This window comes from Polypterus senegalus, chromosome 11 (assembly GCF_016835505.1).
Source record: "Polypterus senegalus isolate Bchr_013 chromosome 11, ASM1683550v1, whole genome shotgun sequence".
NCBI classification, from domain to species: Eukaryota; Metazoa; Chordata; class Cladistia; order Polypteriformes; family Polypteridae; genus Polypterus; species Polypterus senegalus.
In genome coordinates, this window is record NC_053164.1 from 167,530,980 (window position 1) to 167,552,194 (window position 21,215).

At 38.2% G+C, this 21,215-nt stretch overlaps 1 protein-coding gene across 6 annotated transcripts in view; it reads left to right on the plus strand.

Moving 5' to 3' along the window:
- LOC120539703 (serine/threonine-protein kinase WNK1-like) overlaps nt 1–21,215 on the plus strand; it is a 332,709-nt gene that overhangs the window by 174,561 nt on the left and 136,933 nt on the right. The window lies entirely within an intron of this gene.

Genomic DNA, 21,215 nt, shown 5'->3' on the forward strand with positions numbered 1-21,215 from the left:
AGTGAATACTTGTTTTTCTTAACTTTTTTTATTGTAAGAGCTAGGAGTAAATGAATACTCCACCCAAAAATAATACTTTCTTTGTATGCTACTTATACCATGTACTTTGTAGTGGTCACCGAGGGAAAAACATGCAGAAAGTAGAGAAAAAAGTATTTGACATAATAGAAGCCAAAAGTGATCCAGTGCACAATGGTAAACAATTTGAAAAATTCCATGGTAAAAAGAGAGAGAAAATCTCACATTACTAGCGTCACATAATCCACATATGTTATCCATTGGTATGCTCAAATGATTTTTTTTTTTTTTTGCTAAAATACTTTTAAATAATTATTTTGGAATACTTGGCATACACATCCTAAACTGTAAACTAAAGCCATATGGGAATGATTTTTTGAATTGAAGACCCTCCTCCTCTTGTCATTTATTGGCCAAGAGTCCTGTCTTCAGTACAAAGACTACCAGAATGCTTTTAGTTTCCTGTTTTTGATTTGTCCTGTTTATTCCAAAAGTTCTCTAAATCTGATCTGAGTGTGTATAGACATCAGTCTTGAATGTGCCCTGCATATTTCTGCAGAGACTTACGTGACCTTGCTGTGCTACCTCACATTATTTCAGTGTAGACTGTCTGGGAATTTGTCAGCTAATGATGGCAAGAAAGAGAAACAAACTATAAAATTGTAGCTGTATCTGAGAGTGAGATGTTAAGACATGGATACATTTGTTGATATCTTTACCTGTTTGTTGAAAAAGTACTACATTCCTCCTTATCAAATGAAAAGAAATTATCCCATGTATTCCTGCATGCCTTGGATATATCTTTGAGTTAAGCAAAGTAAATGTGAAAAGAGATATAGTATTGGTTATTCTGTAAAGATTTTCTCTGCATTCACATGGCAGGTAATATGTAGGGGAAGGTGGTGCGGGCTGAATGCATAAGAATTAGCAACGTAGAGCAGCACTGATCAAAACAAACCTTAACAGTCCATCCAAGAGCCAGGAAACATACTGTATAAGCCCCTGTCAAATAATAATAATGAAAGATTTATTACTATTTAAAAGGCATTTCTGTCTTCTTGATGGAAGGAAAAAGTTAACAAACAAAAAAAGACGTGCCAGCAGCAAGAGATGCCATTTAAAAAAACTTTGTGGCATGTCCTGTCAATACCCCCAAGGAGTGGAACTCTGCGAGCACAATGATTTATTTATTTTTATTTCATTATGGTACATATTGCTATGCTGTGGCCATGTGTTGTGTACATCATCAGTACAGGAAAGGTGACAGACGAGAGACTGCTACTTCTGCAGCTACACCATCACCACTTCTATGTAGAGTGTATCATTCTGTGGCTGGTATTGCTGCTGCAGGTACATGATAACCAAAGGGCATATGTCATTTTCCTATGACCCTCATGCTGTAAGTACGGATGGTCTCAGGTCAATTGACTGTAAATCGGTGCATGACTATAAGCTTTCAGAATGCTGCTGTGAAAGACCTCTAATGCTTGTTGTGTATCTCATGTCCAGATGTACTGTACAAGAATACTTTTGGTAAATTTCATTACCGGTGAATATGTTAAAATGCACTACAGTCACACATAATTTAAAATAACCAATATACTCAAGTGCCAGTCAGTAGTAATTTAATCACATTTTCAAAATACATTGAGCAGTGATCAGCTTGTTCATCATAACAGGATAGCACGACAACTTTTTAGTTAATACATATTCTGCTGTCCTCTCATGTCCCAAAGAAGTTTGTGCTTGTTTAACTCAGCGGTGTCCCACTCGTATCCTGGCGGACTACAGTGGCGGCAGGTTTACCTTCTTACCAATTTCTGGCGTTAAATGACAGGGCAATTGAAAAGATGTCAATTAACACTCAGTCCTCTTAATTGGTTCTTAAATGAGAGCCAGACAAATCTGAAATGTGAAGTGAGCCAACTGATGACCAGCTAAGACAAAAACTCCAACCAGTTTCTAAATTTGAAGCTTATTCTTTCTGTTGATTAAACCTTTTATTTAGTTCGTTGGTTTGTTGGTGTTCTCATTCTGCCTCACCAGACTTTTCCTAAGCTGTTGATTTTCTTTTTTAAGAGCACAGTCAATATTTCGCTGACCTGAGTAGATTGTTAATACTGAGACCATCACCTCTCTTTCGAATATTGCATGATGGGCAAAGGCTAGCTGGTAATATGTTGGCTCATTTTGCATCTCATTATTGTTTAGCTGCTGATTAAGAAAAAAAACAAATTAAGGGGTGTGAGTTTTAAATAGCAAGTCAATTAAAATGAAGGCAAAAGTTAGAGACTAGTTTTTTTTGCTAATTAATTACAGAGGTTAGAATAAAACCATGATGGTAGTTGGACACTCCTGAACTTCAACTGATGTCTCCGTGTGGTGTCTGGTTGCATGTATGATAGATTTGCATTTTTTAACACTAGAATTTCTGAAGCCTATGAAAAAACCCAGCCGACCTTAAATACCTTTGCGCCTTTCCAGCAGCACCTTTTGTTTTGTAAATGTGCCAATCAGCACTGGCAGCAAGCAGCCTGCTGTCCCATCCCCCGCCTTCACTGAGCTCAGCTTGGGCAAAAAGTTTTCCCAGCCAAAGCTCCTTATTTGTGAGTGAGGTTCCTGGAGTTGTATAGGATAAGTAATACAGTGTATCATTATTTGAAGTACGTGTATTTCATGTGTGTTCCGTGTCTACAAAGATTTGGGTAAGTGTAGGATGAAAGGAAATGTGTATTTCATGTATGTTCCTTGTCTACAAAGATTTGGGTAAGTGTAGGATGAAAGGAAATGTGAGGCAAGAAATGCTGAACACATACCTAAAGCAGAAACTTTTTATAGTAATAATAATAATAGCAGCTTACTACTCAAAACGCAGAGCGCGTCCAGTTTTGAACCCGGGACCTTCAGGTTATAAGGCAGTGTTTCTTACCTCTGTACTATTCAAGAATACGTATAAACTTCCTGGCGACTGACATTTCAGTTTGAGTTTTTAACTCATTGACAGCCACATGTAAATCAATTTTTTTTCCTTTGTTTATATTCTTGAATAAAAGCGCACGTATTTATTTGATATTTGGACTAAAGTCTTCACACATTATACAGTATATCCGCACGAAGACGCGGTTCAGGGTTCGCGGCTGCAGTCGTTTGAGGATTTTTCCTTAGAACCTAACTAATAATTGTTAGTGGAAATCACAAATATCCTCCACAATTTTTATGGCTTTTTTCGTTGCAATACTGCACTGTAGAGAGAACAGGAAGCAACCGTAGAGGAAAACGCGGCTTGGGATGGTGAAAGTAGCCAATCCGAGAGCGTACTCTACTAGAATTTGAAACTGTATCTCCCAGCAGTCCCTGCAGTGGCTATGATTGGTCTTCTGCTGAGGGTGCAGGGACAATTGGAGTCAAAGGATGTCAGCGCAGCTTTTATAAAAGGGTGCTGGTGACCAAAAGAAAAAAAAGTTTTTGTAATTTGTGTTTAAAGTTCCTGTCTCTCTGCCTGCCTTCTGTTGGGTTACCTGTACTTATTCATTTTGTCCTGGATCGTTTCGTGGTTGGGGTCTGGATTGTCTGCCTGTGCACATAAGGACTGTAACTGGATTCATTGCCATCCTGTGAAGAAAGGCGCGCTCCTGAACCCGTCCACCCATCTGCACCATTTCAGGATCTACTGGTAGAACTATCTTTACATTTCCATTCAACATGTGGATCTCTGGACTATCGGTCTTCATCTTTACATTTCATCTGTTGCTGTTTCTCATGGACTTTACTGTGCGTGTTTTGTTGATGCTTTGTTGTATTTAATGTATAATCGCCGTAAGGGGAACAGGGGTGATATCGTTGTTTTCACTACATTCTTTATTTGCAGCTTGATTACCGGTTTGCTTTGTTTTTGTCTCTATTTCTGAGTGCGTGCGGGTCAGGTCAAAGCTGGGTGCGTCACTGGAATCTCCACCATAAAAATAAATAAATCACTGTCTTCTTGGACCGCTACAGCTTTATTCACTTCTCCTTGCTGCTGACTGACTGCTGCCCTGTGACGCATCTCTAGCTGAGTGTTCTCATGTTTTCCGTTTTGTTCTTCTTAATCCTTAAACTGCCAAAACCGGCTATAGTCGTTTCCCAGTGCCATTTGCCAGCACGTAGGAACCAATTATATTTAGTGACGTACATTCATTGAACGCCGCAACAGGCTATTGCCTGTTCCCAGTGCAATTTACCTGCACTCCGGAGCTGATCAGTCAGTGCCATGTATTCTTTAAGCAGCCAGCTCATGACCACTGCCGGCCTTTGCAGCACTGCACCCTCACTGTCTATGGTATTGAGCCGCTGCACTAGACTAGTCTGCCTGCATCAGCATTTACCTCTGTGTGCTTGCATGCAGCCAGTTCAAGCGCAGTTGGCTCTGTGATTTACTGAATTTTATCAATGGTGTCAGTTCCACCTTGTACATATTGTTCCAGTAGTTGTTTTAAATAGTTTTTACTGTTCATTGGAAGTGTGTAAAATGATAGTGTTGCAGTACTTGTGATGCTTTTTGCATGAAAAAAAGTGTTCCATTAAAATTTCACTTTTTCTTTGTGAATTGTGACGTTTACTTAAAAAGTGCAGCAAAAAAGTATTTGGAGTCCAGGGATGCATTCACCCCCAAGTATGTGGCAGTTTAAGTGTTAAAGCCCCAAGATGCCATCTAAACCCCCTGCACCTTCTAAGGCTTCTGGCAATGAAAACGCGCTTGCATGAATTACAGTACATATAGCGGTAACATTGGTATTTTGCATTCTAGCACTCCGGGTGACATATCAGTACAGTATTGTACAGTATACGGGTTTACCTTTACGTTCTTTTTTTTTTAGGTAATGTATTAAGCTGAGGTTGAAATTAAATGAAGTGTTTTGGGGGCATATTTATGGTTTAAACTATAACAATAGACATTTTTTTAACCACATCCATAAGTCGCGGTTTTTCACAATTCACGGGTGCTCTAGGAACGTAACCCCCCGCGAATTTCAAAAGTGTACTGTACACTTCACATCATTTTTTAGTATAACATGGAAAAATGTTCTGCTTTAGGTATGTGTTCAGCATTTCCTTTCATCATACACTTACTCAGATCTTTGTATGTACGGAACACACATGAAATGCATGTATTCCAAAAAATGATATACTGTATTATAAACAAAGCATGGCGTGAACCGTAAGTTTATATTAAATTAAGTTCATAGACAGGCTGCCACTAGCGTTTGTAATTTAGTGCCTGCCCATATAAGGCCGTCCATCAGCGGCAATCCAATACAAACACTGCCGGTAAATATTCACGTGTGAAGGACTGTGCTTATGCAGAGGAAGATGAGATGGTCAGGGTGGTGTTTGGCACAGACTCATTGAAACTGCGAGAGAAACTTTTAAGTGCCAGGTCTTAGCTGACATTACACGAGATGGCACCAGCACAGCTGGGAACCTTCGATGCAAGAACACCAAGCGGCTCACGTGAACTGACGCAGTGCACAGACAAAAGCAACAGTTCCAAAGAGTGCTGAACAAAAACCAAATTACACAATTGAGAAGGAAGCAAAAAAATATGACGCGTCTGATACATACAATCATATTCATAAGTGCGCTACTGCGAAACAAAGCACACGGTGGAAAAAGTGAATGTCCCGCTAAAGGAAGATAGTGTAAAAAAAAACCCGTGCATGCAGTTTGTCACATCTCAGATAAAGAGGAAGACGAGCTGTTTATTGATGCAGTAAGAAACTAATCGATGAATGAAACCTCTTATCTTTACAACGATTGACAAACACGGAATGTAACTTGAACACAACACATCGTACAAATACGACCCTGATTGAAACAAATAATGATAATCAAATCCTTGATGACAGCAACATTCAATAACACTCACAAAACAATTACTGTATATTGACAATCATGTTAAGTTATTTTTAAAATGTTCCCTTTTCTTTTTCATAACTTCTACTTCTCCACTGCGATACGCGGGTATATATATAAATGTATATATATACCCGATCTACATACATACTCGCATAGACAAGCCACACGCTGTGGCTAATTGTAGAGTCTTCGCCTCTAATGCCGACATTCGAGGTTCAATTCCGAGAGGGATGCACTGAGTATGTACACGCTACCGATTCATTTTACCTTCGCATCTCCTTGGTTTTGGACGTATGAAAAAATATTCGGTTAACTCAGAATCATGTTACGTTATTTTTAAAATGTTTCCCTTTATTAGCACAAGCACAGCTGAGAAGCTTCGATGCATGTACTCCATAACGCGTTAAAAAAATAACGCATTTAATCACACTTTCAATTCCAAGCAAACGGGAACTTTTGTCAATGCATGATTTCCTGGTACATCTATTACACTGATGCACACATCACAGCTACAAAAATGTTAGAATCGGAATAAAGCGTGTTCCTACGACTGATCATTTCGACTACCCGAGCGAAGCCTTGATAAAAGCATGGTTTTGTGCACACTGAAAAGCAAGCAAAATTAGATGCATTACAGAAAGCGGACTTTGTGGCTCTTACTGGGGATCATTGGACTTCCGTGACCGTTAGTAATTCTAATTACATCTAATTATAAAATGTTCAATGATCACACTGTTTTAGTCTAATGTACAAAATAATTTTGGCTAATGTTACTCAGAGTTTAAAGATTAAGTTGGTCAAATTACCTTTTATGTTTCTGACTTATTTTTTTAAGAAGAAAAACTGCACTTTATGTTGAAATTTTGGTTATTATTATTTAAAGACAATACTATTCTGAAAATCTACTTAAAGTACTTAAACTACCACTTTATTTTAAGTCTGCCCAATTTTAACCAGGGATGATATTTTTGTTTCTGTTTTGAATTCAAATGCAGTTTAAAGGCTTTTTTTTTTTCAGAAATTAAAACAGCTTCAGTTTACAATATTCATGTCCATGTCTATTATTTGATTCTGTCGCCCACTAAAACACTTTTAAATTAAAAAAAAAAAACATTTGCGATTTGGGGCAAATTTACGTGTGCGATTACATACGATTAATCAAGATTAATTCTTACACAGCCTCTAATTAATTGGATTAATTTTTTTAATAGAGTCCCACCCCTAATATATATATATATATATATGTGGATATATATATGTAGATTTGTATATATATGTGTATATACAGTATATATGTAGATATGTATATGTGTATATACAGTATGTATATATGTGTGTGTGTATATATACAGTATGTGTATATATGTATATATATATATATAACTGTGTGTGTATATATATATATATATATATATATATTTATATATATTTATATATGTGTCTGTGTGTGTGTGTGTGTATATATATATATATATATATATATATGCCAGCAACACTCATGACAATGACAAAACAATTACATTGTCAATCATGTTACGTTATTATTAAAATGTTTCCTTTTCTTTTTACTTCTCCGCTGCCAATCACAGGTATTTTGCTATATATATATATATATATATATATATATATATATATATATATATATATATATATAAATAGATAGATATGACAACAACACCCATATCAATGACAAAACAATTACATTAACAATCATCTTACGTTATTTTTAAAATGTTTGCTTTTCTTTTTCATAACTTCTTTAACTTCTCCGCTGCGAAGCGCGGGTATTCTGCTATGAGATATAAAACAAGCAGGACATTACCAGCTCACCTGTACCCATCAAACAAAATCTGAAAATAAAGATGAAGGTCTCAATAAGGTTGATCCCTCAGGTTACCAAAACATTTTAGGAGTTCTTAGGAAAAAAAAGAATATGAACAGTTTTGGAAATCAAAAAGCAGCAACAAGCCATGGAATTGAATAATGGGTTTAATTAACAGCAAGAATCAGCTTATCATTAAGGAACTGGTTGGAGTTTGAAGCCCCAATTTAGTTGGTCATCTGTTGGCTCGTTTCATGTCTTATTTCTGTTTGACTGTCATTTAATGTAGAAAAGAATCAATTCAGAAGACTTAATCCTCAAAAACAGGGCTATTAAAATAGAGACAAAAGAAGTTAATTAGCAGTGAAAACTTGACACTGATTAGGAAAAGGGTTAGAAAGAAAACCTGCACCCACTGTGGCCCTCCAGGCCTGGAGTTTGACACCCGTGCTCTAAGGGTAGTTGGAACTGATCTATACAAATTTCCTTGAAGGTCAACAAAATGCATGTGGTCTAGCTTTTGGTGAGTCATCCCCTTCCTAAGCTCATGGCACATGGAACTGATGAATTGTTCATGTGCTATGTCTACCATGTCCAGAGACAAGTTAGGAAATAGACCCCAATCAGCTGCCAGGCAAACCATCCCTGGAATTGATAGTCCCCAAAATAAGGCATCTGGAACAATGTTTTCACAGCCCTTCTGGTATAAGACTTTAAATGAGAAACCTTGTAGGCCTAGTGTCTACCTGGTTAGCCGGGAGGATGTCTTCAGGTGATTGAACACCCAGGTCAGAACATTATGGTCCATGTACACCTCAAAATCAACCCCCTCCAGGAAATGGTGCCATTTCCCCACTGCCCACACAACCACCAAGCACTCTTTCTCCGAGGTGTAATAGCTGAATTCAGCGACACACAAAGCCTGAGATGCATAGGCTGTAACCTGTACCTCATTATTATTTTTTTGGGTTAGCATGGTGCAGAGTCCCACATTGCTGGTGTATGGCTGCACCTGACAGGGGAGTAGTGGGTCTAGTTGTGCCAAGATAGACAACAATGATAATGCCACCTTGCGTTAGTTAGTTGAGCCTCCTGGCATTTGGCAGTCTATTCCCAGGGAATATCTTTCCTCTTTAGATGATTAAGAGGGACTGTGATGTCTGCCAGACTAGGGATGAATTTGTGTTACCAACCCAATAATGTAAGAAATTGTTGCAGTTCCTTTAGGTCAGTGGGTGAGGGGTACTTCTAGATAGCCTTAACTATCTCAGGATGTACGTGCACTTCTTGGCCATACACCACATGCCCCAAGAAGATGATTTAGGGTTGAAAAAAGTGACACCCATGTTCAGCGTCAGGTGTGCAAGCTGCAGCTTCTGGAAGACTTCATCAAGGTCCTGAAGGTGCTTTTCTTTAGAAGGAGAGAAGATGATGACATAGTCAATATAGACAAAGCAGATCTGTCCCAACAACCCCTTTAGGATTTGTTCCATTATCCTCTGAAAACTGTCTCCAGCATTTTCTTTAAACCAAATGGCATGACTGACTAGGCTGATGTTAATTCTGTTAACTCTTTTAGGGTGGATGTCGACTTTTGTCGACAGGAGGGGTTGAGGGCGAATGTCGACTAAAGTCGACATCCAGGGATAGAGGGCGATAATCAGCTGTTAATGGCGACAAATCTCACTGTCACGTCACAGGCATTCCCTCTGTGCTTGGAAGAATAATAGACTCGTTGACTCGGCAACTAATCCTAGCGTGTGCGTGAGTTGCGAAATGTAAACAATGGCAAGATGGTATCGACATGTGACAATGGAGTGAAGCGAGTGCAGAAAAGAAAACACTCGGCAGACAATGACAATGTTTTGCGCATTATCGCGGAGTCGGACTCTGATTTTTCAGAATCGGATTTTATTGACAGTGATCAGGAGATTGAGCAAGAGAGTGAGAAGCTGGAATCAGCTGATCAAACACCAGCCTATGCCGCGCCAGCAGATCTGCTGCCAGCTGAGCGCTTCGCGCAGCCGATGCATCTACAGCAAGGTTCGCGTGGGATAAATACACAGACATTGATCCGTTGAGAGCCGATCTGGCTACCGGACTTCACAAGACGGCATGGCTCGCTGTTGGACCGACAGATCACCAGCTGCTGTACTTCAGGCTGCTCTCTCCTGATGCTGCTTTTCAGCTACCGTCAGACGAGATAAACAGGTAGGCAGAGAAATTTTTTCAATCGCGGGCTGCGTTTGCATCGCATTCTCATTTTTCAAAGTGTAAACACACAACAAAGACGAGATGAAGCGTGCTGTGGTATTACAAATAGAGATGGGACAGAACTGGTGATATAACTTCAGGGAGCATTGGTCCAAACGTGCTTTGTCCCCTGGTGGCTTTGGACAGGTTATGCAGCCTGGTGATAGGTACGTGATGCTGCAAAGTTTTATTCACTTCTGTAATAAACAGAAGCAAATCCCATGGAGTGAGCCGGGCTATAATGCCATGCATAAAGTTCATAAAGTTTCAGAAGATGAAAAGAGGTGACAATACGGTTTTCATGCGGGCAGAAAACTTGGTGGCAGTGGAATGGCACAATGGCAAAAGGGTGACTTGTCTCTCTACATCACACACTAACAATATATGTGAGAAAGTGCAGCAACAGACAATTGAAAAGTAGGCACCAAAGCAACACGTATTGTAAGCAGTGCAATGTGGCAATGACTGAAATTGGCTGCTTGGACCGAGATCAGACTTTGCAGGACTTTGCTGTGTAAAATGTATGTGATATGTATGTGAAATCATAGAGTATGCAGGCTCATACAACATGCAAGACAGTAATATTTGTCAAAAGTAAATATTTTTTGTTGATTTGATATGTTAAACAATTGCTTTGTGTTCTTTTTTAAAAAATGTTAGTTTTTGGAAAAATATTCAGCCCTGGGAGATAAGAAAAAAAAAAAAAATTAGCCCTAAAAGAGTTAATTGCTGGACCATCTCCTGCCATATGCTGTTTAAGTGAGAGTATAATGACTACCCGTATCAATTACCACTTTCATATCCCAACTCCTCACTTGCACAAAGATCACCCAGAGGGGAGCCTTAGTTTATATGACTGAGAGGTCTGCTTCAGTCTGGTGAGCTTTGGCTTGGAGCATATTTGTGTACTGGATTTTTTTTTTTTGTGGCCTGTGCTTTAGCCCAGTAACCCTTGGTTTCTACCCACCCTCACCTGGTCCTCCACAGACCTCACCACATCCCAGACTCAACTAGCCAAGCGAGGGTTGCAGGAATTAGTGCAATGGACAGTTTCATTCTGTGTCCTGGCTGTCTGCCACTTTAGGCTCAAAGCCCAAAATTATGTCTTATGAAGGCTCTTGAACCATGAACCAGAGCTTTTCTTCAAGCTCCACTTCATACTCTTCAGGGAGGAAGGCAGGTAGAAATGGCTTATGGAAGGAGCTTCACTTTCTGATGTCCATTTTTAGATACCTGCCACCAGTTCTTCGCAGGCCCTTTGTGGGACGCGCTAATATAAGCCCTTTTCATCAGTTAATGTATCTAGCTGTCTTGCCTTTATCAGTTGAATATTTGGCCCTCAACCTTGGGAAGGACACGCAATGGCTGAAAGGAAGTTTAAATGTGTAAGTGTCGTGATAATGACCATCAAAACCCCCCACCACCTCTTACCAAACCAACACGGTAACACTACGCTATTTCTCTTTCCGGGCATTTCAGCTGTTCATCCACATATTCTTTCATTTTCACATCCCAGGTAGCATTAATACTTTCCCAGATCGCGTGTTCATGCGAGATAGTGCTGTCTGCCACTGACATTATACATTGCAGTAGAGTGTTGTACCGTGTTAGCCATAGATTGATACAGGATAAAATAGGGTGAAATGACACCTTTTATTGGCTAACTAAATAGATTACAAATGCAAGTTTTAGAGGCAGCTAAGGCCACTTCATCAGGCAAGGTGTAACTGACGTTATACAGTAATTTATGGCCTCGATTTGTTCAGAGCGCTCCATCCATAAAGGCCGATTATTGTTGTGGCATTCGCCCTCCAATCCTTAAGTTTTGTTAAGACAAAGTGACTGCATCACACTAGACACTTTTTGTTTGCTTTTGAAATCTCCACCTTTGTGTGTTTTTTGTTTTTTTTTTGTTCACCCCCTGTCTATAGTTGCAATGCAATAGTAGCATTGTTGGTAAATTCTTCAGGTTAAGTCATTAGCTTGCCAGAAACTGAAGAAGCTTATTACAAGTTGTAAATGAGAAATATGCAACAGAAATACTTATTATCAAAGATTTCTTGTTAAAAACAATTATTTTAGCAGCAACTAATGCACAAAAGACAAATGTCTGTAAGGAACAGAGAAATGAATATCATGGGAGATTATTTGTGCAGCAAAGTTAGATGTTTTATTTACATTATTTGTCAAAGATATACAGTCCCCTCCAAAAGTACTGGAACAGCAAGGCCAATTAATTTGTTTTTTGCTGCACATCAAAGACATTAGTCTGTCAGTTCTAAAGATGACTATGAGAAGAGAGATCCGAGTTCCAGCTTTTATTCCATGATATTTACATTTAGATATATTAAACCACATAGAACATAGCACATTTTGTATCAGACCACCCACGTTTTGAAGTGAGCAAAAGTATTAGAACATGACAAGCGACATTGGTTTCTTATTACCTGGGTGTGTCATATAAGATGAAATGGTTATAAAGTAACCCTGGATATCTACTCTTAGTTTAAGCTTTTGCTTTCATCTGTGAAGACTGCATTTGTAGTATAGAAGGGAAGACCAGAGAGATGTCTATGGGAGAAAAGCATGCAATTCTGAAGCTGAGAAAAGGGGGAAAATCCATCAGAGGTATTTTAAAAACATTGGGCACAGCCAGTACCACAATTTGTAATGTCCTGAAAAAGAAGGAAACCACTGGTGTACTGAGCAACAGGCGTCAAACCAGTTGTCCAAGGAAAACAACAACAACTGATGAAAGACAAATGGTGAGAGCAGTAAAGAAACTCCCTGAAACAACAGTTTGTAACATCATGAACAGCCTCTAAAGAGCAGGGGTGGAAATATCACACTCCACTGTTCAATGGCGACTAAGGGCTGATTTATACTTCACGCTCAGAACGTGTACGCGCCCGCATCATGGCTGCCACGCGTTTCCAGCATTCATTTCACGCGTCCTCTGAGCAGGTCCTCAGAAATGAATGCGACGCGTGCGCATGTTGCAGTACCAGCAAAAAGTCGGGGGGCGCAGTGTGCTAAAAGTCGGAACGTGACGTCAGAGTCTCTGTTTACTATCTACATGTGACAGCAAGCCTCTATGGAGATCCTTCGGGGATCGATGTGCGCGCTTTGCTGTTTGATGAATGGTTCAAAGTGGTGAAGCAAAATGCTGACGTACAGATGCATTCGTGGTGCTTTTATATTCAAGCGTTGCATATTCCTGATCGTAATGACACGATACATTTTAAAAGTCTCACATACCATCTTTTGTGCCGTCTATTTTTTATTTTTTTGCTTTACCTGCTGTCAGGTCCAAGAAGCTCGTAGCAACTAAAAACTGGGATGACGTTTACGATGGTCTGCTTTAATAATAAAGTAAACTACGAGGTTAAAGTGGACATTTTGAGATTAAAGCCGAAATTTCCACTTTAATCACATACACGTTTTCACTGTATCTTTTATTTTTTTCTCAGTGACTCAAATACAGCGCTATACATTGTCGCCGTTGTGAAGTTGCAAAAAAAAATAGACGGCACAAAAGATGGTATGTGAGACTTTTAAAATGTATCGTGTCATTTATATATGTATTTTTTAAATTTTGCAACTTAACAGCAGCAACATAATGTATAGCGCTGTATTTGAGTCACTGAGAAAAAAATATATATTATAACCATCATGTTACTTATGTTTTAGTGCTAATGACTAACAACAGAGATGCAGTATGTACAGTTAATCAGCAGCTCTAGTCAGGATATGCTAAACTGAAGTAGTGAGTCTTCAGCCGGGATTTAAAGGCTGAGACCGAAGGGGCATCTCTTATAGAAGCAGGCAGACCATTCCACAGTTTAGGGGCCCTGTAACTAAAAGCTCGACCTCCCACTGTTATTTTATTAATCCTTGGAATCCTAAGCAGACCGGCATCTTGAGATCTTAATGTGCTCAGGTTTGTAAGTCATGATGAGTTCAGACAAGCAAGCCGGACCTTGGCCATTTAATGCTTTATATGTTAAAAGGAGGATTTTGAAATCTGCCCTAAACTTAACTGGGAGCCAGTGTAAGATTTAAGAACTGGAGTTATGTGTTCATATTTTCTTGTTCTTGTAATAATTCTTGCAGCGCATTTTGGATTAACTGGAGGCTGTATAGAGAACAGTTTGAACAGCCAGTGAACACCGCATTGCAGTAGTCAATCCTACTAGAGATAAATGCATGAATTAATTTCTCACAATCCTGTTTATTTAGAAAGCGCCTTAATTTCCTAACATTTTTAAGATGGAAAAACATGTTTTGGACAACTTTGTAATATGCTTTAAATGACATGCTAGAGTCAAAGATAACTCCTAGATTGCGGGCTGATTCAGTAAAATTAATTGGGATTCCAACTGAGTTAAATGATGACAAAATATTGCTGTGATCAGCGTCATTCCCTCAACAATTAACATCTCTGTTTTATCTGTATTTAAAGACAAGTAGTTCTCATTCATCCATTCCTTTAATTCACTAACACAACTAATTAAAGACAACATCGGAGAAACTTCATTTGATTTAAATGAAAGGTATAACTGGGTGTCATCTGCAGCAGTGAAAATTAACATTATGTTTCCTAATGAGAGATCCCAGTGGAAGCATGTAAAGTGAAAACAGTAAAGGTCCCAGTACTGAGCCCTGGGACACCATATTGAACTTCTGTGTATAACAATGGAGTACTGTCAGCACATTTCTGTACATATTGGAATCGATTTGATAAATAAGAACTAAACCAAGCGAGCAAGGCCTGTAAGCCCAACATCATTTTCTAGCCTGTGCAGTAAAATACTGTAGAATGGTCAATGGTGTCAAATGCTGCACTTAAGTCCAACAACATAATTACAGTGGAAGTTTCCTTCATCAGAGGATATCAGAATGTAATTTACAACCCGTGTTAGTGCGTTTCTGTACTATGACCAGTGCGAAAACCAGACTGGAATTTCTCAAATAAATTGTAATGCGTAAGGTGTGACTGAAGCTGACTGGCGACTACTTTTCTAGTATTTTAGAGAGAAATGGTAAATTTGAAATAGGCCTATATTATTTAGTATGTGTGGGTCTAGGTCTGACTTTTTAAGTAATGGTTTAATGACTGACACTTTTAGTGCATCAGGTACTGTGCCATGCAATAATGAACTATTGATAATGTTTAGAATAGGCTGCAAGAACATCCATTGCACTTTTACTAGTTTTGTTGGCACTGGATCTAGGGAACAAGTAGTGGGCTTCATTTTAGAAATTAAAGTTAAGACTTCCTGCTCAGTTACAGGATTAAAATTATTAAAGTGCTGAATGCAATGTGACCAGGGTCTGCTAAGCTAGTATTTGGTTTGTACTGTGATGCTGAGATCTGGGATCTTATATTTTTAATTTTCTCATTGAAGAAGTTCATAAAGTCTGTACTGCTAATATCTGTTGGTATTTTGCACTGTTGATCTGAATTCCCATTTGTTAATTTAGCCACTGTTCTAAACAGTACCCGAGGATTTTTATTATTGCTATCTATTAATGTAGAATAGTATTCTGAGCGAGCTTTAAAGAGGGCTTTTTTATATTTATTAACACTCTCTGTCCATGCAATTTGAAAGACATGTAGCTTTGTTGTTCTCCATCTGGCTCCAGTTTTCGACACTCTAATTTAAGAGCTCGAGTGTTTTCATTAAACCAGGGAGAGTTTCTATGTGCTTTGATCACTTTTGTTTTAGGGGAGCCACTGTGTCCAGAGCATCTCTCAAGGTCACATTATAATGTGATGTTAGCTGATCTAAATTGTTTTCCACGTTTACATTTGATGTTAACTGATCTAAATGGTTTTCCACAATTACACTCGACTTACTCAAGGTATCTATAAATTTTGAAGCAGAATTACAATCTAGATGTTGCACTGTCTTTGTTTTAATCTGAGAGTGTGTTGGCATGGGCAGAACTAAATCAAATGTAATTAAGAAGTGATGGAAATAACTACATTTAATGGAGTAATATTTAAATTTTGAATTTCAACTTTGTAAGTTATAATTAAATCTAATGTGTGGTTATGATTATGAGTTGGACCTTGACAAAATCCTACTGAATTTAACAAATAAGTAAAACATTTGCTAAAAGTGTCAGTTTCCACATCAATGTGTACATTAAAATCCCCATCAGAACTACGTGATCATAATTTATAGCCAAATCAGACAGAAGGTTGCTAAATTCAGTCATGAACAATGAATATGGCCCTGGTGGTCTGTAGACTAGCACTATAATTGTGTTGGAATCTGTTTTAATATTTAAAATGAATATCTCAAAGGATGTAAAGTTGCCTAGATTTTTAGACGTGATTTGCATTTTGTTATAATAAATTATTCCAAGTCCTCCTCCTCGACCAGAATCTTTAGACTTATGAAGGAACGAGTATCCATCTGGTGACGCCTCAGCTAGGGGAACAGTGTCTGTCACATTTACTAAGCCAGGTTTCAGTGAAAAGACACAGATCAGATTTTGTACTTAATATATATCATTTACCAAAACAGCTTTAGTGCCAAGAGAGCAATGTTCAATAAACAGCATTTAAAACTGCATGGTTCTTTCTGAACTGCTGATATATTTTTTGTTTTAATTTGAAGTAAATTTCTATTACAGATGCCCCTGGTGGAGGGTCTGGCTATAGTTCTGCATTCTGTAGGATGTAAGTAAATAAATCCAAATAAATAACATCTGCACGGTGTATGTGCCCTATAAAGATGCCTGGCTGCATTCTCGTACCAATGCTTGCGAACTGAAGTGTCTGCGTGCCATTTTCGTGGCATTACACATGTATTTTTTGAGCATGCCCGTGTCGCTCAAACACAGGAAGCTCTGCAGTGTACTTGTGAGTTTCTTTTTTCTTTGGTTGTAGTCTTGAATAAAAGTGCACTTACTTTGTTATACTTGTACATCAACATTTATATGTTACTTACATAAAAGCCAGATCGAATGTTATTTACTTACTTCCTACAGAGAGCTATAGCGTGTCTTTATGTGAAAACAGCAGTTTCAGATGGGGGGGTTCAGATTGGAGGGTAGGATCGTGAACGCGGCAGAGAAAATAAAACTGAATTTAAAATAAAAAAAAAACAAAGCTAACCTTTACAAGTATCATGCATTTACACCAGCTGTTACAGAAATCAAATATATGTTTTTATTCTAAAATAGTAAGAATAAAAGCAGCTGACTTCTCAAAACAGACTCGTCAGGGATCGAACCTGTGAAGGTTTGATTGCCAGTCAACAGTTGATACTGTTGCACCACCGAAGCAATCGTAGTAAATGTGTGTCAATGTCGCACCCTAATGCATGTTATTTTTCTGCAGTTATATTTTTGAATAAAAGCGCACTTGTTCTGTTATATTTGTACCTTTTGTGAAAGTGTTTCTTTGATATTTGGACTTCAGGCTTCACACATTATAAACTTCATGTCTACATTTTATCAATTATTACTAAAACATGGAAAACACATTTTTAACAATGTTTTTACATAGATCGTTGTAAACACAGAACACACATGAAATGCATGTGTTCCAAATAACAATATAGTATTTATAAAAGGTGTGATTTTGCTTGACTTCTCACTCTATACAACTCCAAGCAACTGACACGCAGGTAAACAGACTTGATCTGAGAAAACTGTGCGCCAGTGGGGGATGTGATAGCAGACTGCTTGCTGCTTATCAACACATTTAAAGGACAAAAGATGCTGACGGAGAGGTAAGAAGCGATTTAAGGTGGGACGGATCTGCAAGTTTTTTCGTAGGCTCTGGTAATTCTAGTGTTAAGCCATTGACACACAAAAAATTCAGTGTTCTCAGTGGTAGTGGAAAAAGTAAGTGAATCTGGGATTTAATAACTGGTTGACCCTCTTTTGGCAGCAATGACCTCAACCAGGCACTTCCTTTAACTGCAGATCAGACTTACACATTGTCCGGGGGAATTTTAGCCCATTCTTCCCTTCAGAACTGCCTTAATTCTTCCCTATTCTTTGGTTGTCTTCTGTGTATGGCTGTCTTCAAGTCATTCCACAGCATCTCAATAGGATTGAGATCTGGGCTCTGACTGGGCCACTCCAAAAGGCAGAGTTTGTTCTTCTGAAGCCATTGTGCAATGGATTTGCTGCGATGTTTGGGGTCATTTTTCTGTTGCATCACCCAGCCTCTTCTGAGCTTAAGTTGACAGACAGACACCCTCACATTATCCTGGAGAGTTTGTTAATAAACTTATGAATTCATTTTTCCCTCAATGATGGCAAACTGTCCAGGCCCTGATGCAGCAAAGCAGGCCCAAATCATGATGTTCCCTTTACTTTACTGTAGGGATGATGTTTTGATGTTGATATGCAGTGCCCTTTTTACACCAAATGAAGTTCTGCTTGTTCCTCCCAAATAGTTCAATTTTGGTTTCATCACTCCACAAAACATTTTCCCAGTACCATTGTGGAGTGTCCAAATGCTCTTTCACAAATTTCAGGCATTCAGCAATGTTCTTTTTTGATAGCAGTGGCTTCCTTCTTGGTGTCCTGCCATGGTCTCCTTTCTTCAGTGTTTTGTGTATAGTTGACTTCTGAACAGATATGTTAGCCAGTTCTAATGACTTCTTTGAGTAATGAAGTCCTTTGCTGTCACTCTAGGGTGGTTATTTATCTCATTTCTGACTTTGCGTTATACTCTTGGGGTCATCTTGGCAGGGCACCCACTTCTATGCAGAGTAGCCACAATACCAAATTGTCTCCATTTATAGAAAACTTGCCTAACAGTAGACTGATGAATGTCTAAAATCTTTGAGATGACTTTGTAACCCTTTCTAGCCTTATGTAGATTAACAATTCTCGATCATAACTCTTCAGGCAGCTCTTTGTGCGAGGCATGAATCCCATCTGGATATGCTTCTTGTCATAGCTCAAACTCAAACTTTATAGTGTTTTTGATTGATCAAAGTAATTCTAGGCCACACCTCCAAACTCGTTTCATTAAATGGACTCCAGGTGTGCTAAATTCTGACTGCAATGAGCTTTTTAAAAAGGCATTAGCTTAGGGTTCACTTTTTCCAACCTTCAGTTTCACAGTTTGAATGATTTATTCAATATGGTCAAAATTCCCTGAAAATCTGTGTATCTTTAGTTATAGGAGAATGTGTTTGTTCATTATTGTGACTGACATGAAGATATGACCATGTTTTATATGGAATTAGACATAAATATAGATAATTCCTAGGGTTTCACATACTTTTTACTTTGACTGTATATATAATTTTTTTTGCTCGTTTTTTAATTGGTTTACTTGGCTTGATTCAGATAACTCCTCCCACAACCGTAATTTTAACCATGTGTACAGCGGTGTATTGCGTGATATAACTGAAGTGTAATGTAACACGGCAAACTTTTCAACAGAGTGGAGCTCTGGAGGTCTGCAGCTTGACAGTATTGGGGTTATTGCTGTTTCATAAATCGTCAGCTTAATGTTGTTGACAGTCACCTGTCATGATAATTTTCCTTTATTGAGCAGAGAGACGGCTTTAAGTCACCTTCAATCAGGTGTACAGAAAAGAAAAAAAAAATGAAAGCATGAAGAAGGAGCTTGTGCTGTACATGCAGTTGTGTTCAGAAATATAAATGTGTCCAGCTTCTAGTGAGCTAACAAGCGTTACATCAGTTGCCACTGCACTAAAGCTTGGGGTTTACTACAGTAACAGTGAAGTGTATATATATATATATATATATATTTTCTTTAATATTTGGTACTCTGTATTATTCCTCAAGTGAAAGTTGTGTTTTTTGTATGACGTTTGAGGGTCAGAGAGCAGGGTCATCAATTGTACAGCTCCCCTGGAGCAATTTTCAGGTTGATGGCCTTGCTCAAGCATTATCTTTAATAGTTTTGATATTGAGGGGTTAATAGACATTGTCTTATGTTATAGTACCTAGCTGACACATTGTTGAAGATTTATTACCATCATATAGACCTCAAGACCTGTACACGTTGTTAAAGGCTGCTAATGTTAGTCAACACATGAAGTGCTCCGAGTGTTGTTGCATTGAGGACACATTTGTGTATTTGTTTGTAAAAACATACAAAGTTTTTGTAGGCGTCTTGCTTATTGGTTAGTTATTAGCTGAATTGTGGAAAAGCACAATGCAAGCCGCTTTGACATATAAAAAGAAAAAATAGCTCAGCTTAAGTTCACCTGTTTCATTTTATTGGAAGCTAACATTACTAATTTAGTTAATGCCTTATTGTTATATGCTGTCATTGAAGAGACAATATGAGTTTAGATGAACTCATAAGTGTAGGTGATATGTTCACATTTTCATTTTTTATATCTATATATTCAGTTTCCTTTTGAACCTGTTTACTGTATTAAGGTTATTAAACATGTTTGCTAGTAGTATTTTTTATTTTATTTTTATTAGTAGTATAAGTATTTTATATATTATTGTTAATAGCAGTAGCAGTAGTAGCCTGCTGTGTTTTATATTATTATCTTTATCATTAGTGGTAGTAGAAGTAGTGTTAAAATTAATTTCATTAATGTTGTATCACATCACAGGTGATACTGTTGACCATATCAAGTAACAAAAAGTAATAGCACACTGATACCCTGGACCATTGTTGTTGTTGTTAAGAGGGTGAACACATGAAAAACATGAACATTTCGGGTTGATTCCAAACTTTTAATACACTAATATACATTGTTGACAAAGTGAGCGGTGGTGGTGAAAAGTTATAATTTCTAATATAGAAAATTCTCAATGTCCATCCTTCCATCCTCTTCCACTTATCCAAGTTTTAGAAATAATCCTGATACTATCCATATGTATGGTGTTCCCGTCAATACCTCGACTCAATACAAGTTAGAACCATGCAATTTGGCATCCGTCCTTCTGACATCTATTGGCAAGTTGAGTAATGACGGCTGGGTATTATCAACGGTCATTATTTAAATTTTAGCCGATCTCAGATCTAAAATGTGTGACAATCGCAACACAGCCAGAAGACCAGCGGCCACAGAAAGGATGCATAGGAAATAAAGTCACATGACTGACAAGGAACGTAGACTTGCTAATGCGACCAGACGTACACAACATGCACAACAAACGGATGAGGACCGTGTGGGTACAAATGCTACTAACACTGAAACAAAACGTGCAAATCGGACACAAAGGACATATGAAAAACGTGCGCTACAGAATGCTA